The sequence below is a fragment of the Aptenodytes forsteri genome, unplaced genomic scaffold, assembly GCF_000699145.1.
Source record: "Aptenodytes forsteri isolate BGI_AS27 unplaced genomic scaffold, ASM69914v1 Scaffold257, whole genome shotgun sequence".
Lineage (NCBI taxonomy): Eukaryota > Metazoa > Chordata > Aves > Sphenisciformes > Spheniscidae > Aptenodytes > Aptenodytes forsteri.
The window spans coordinates 11,511,646-11,512,418 of NW_008795194.1; the positions used below are offsets into that span (position 1 = coordinate 11,511,646).

The following is a 773-nucleotide window of genomic DNA, read 5'->3' on the forward strand; positions in this document are numbered from 1 at the left end:
CGACGGGCGGCACATGCCCGGCCTCGGCGAGCCCTGCGCCCGCCCCCCCGCCGCCCGGGGTTTACAAACCCGGCAATCCTCCTCCGCTCGGCGCATCCAGGCAAGAAAATCCGGGAGTCTTATTGAACCTGCATTTCCATTAACTCAGCCTCGGCCCCGGCTAATCCGCAGCACTGAAGGCAAGGAGGCTAATTAATGACAAGCTTTTACAGTCAAGACCAGCGATAATTGCTTTGGTGGCCTTTATGATTACAAGATAAAAATGGACCGGGCCTGACATAAGAGCCACTGTGTACACTGCAAGACAGGAGGAAATTAAGAGCTGGCTAGCTGAATACGGAGCAGAAAATTACTAATAGAGGAGAGATAATGAATAGGCCGGCTAGGCATTCATGGGGAAAAATCCATTTTGTTACCACGCGAAATTAGGTGGTGGAAAGGAGTTTGCTAATTGTTCTCATCTTGTAGCAACCAGGACTGAGGCAGGGGCGTGCTTTTCAATTCATTTCCCTGGTAATTGTGAAAGGGGGAATGCAGGCCAAATGAGTCTTGCTGCAATTTGCGCGCCTGGTCTTTTCATTTTCATGTTGCGTTTTTAATTGTTGCTAATATAGCTTATAATGAAGCTAATGAGGGGAAATTATTGTACAACTTTTTAGCACATGGAGACAAGTGAAATGCACTAGAAGGATTCTCTCCTATTGCTGCAAAAATAATAGTAATCTGGAGGAGTTTGGAACTATCGGGCTTTTTTTATCCTTTTCCTTCTAGAA

At 46.7% G+C, this 773-nt stretch overlaps 1 protein-coding gene across 1 annotated transcript in view; it reads left to right on the forward strand.

The window, feature by feature from the left end:
- PTPRN2 (protein tyrosine phosphatase, receptor type N2) overlaps nt 1-773 on the forward strand; it is a gene marked incomplete at its 3' end in the record, with an annotated part of 561,766 nt that overhangs the window by 498,547 nt on the left and 62,446 nt on the right. The window lies entirely within an intron of this gene.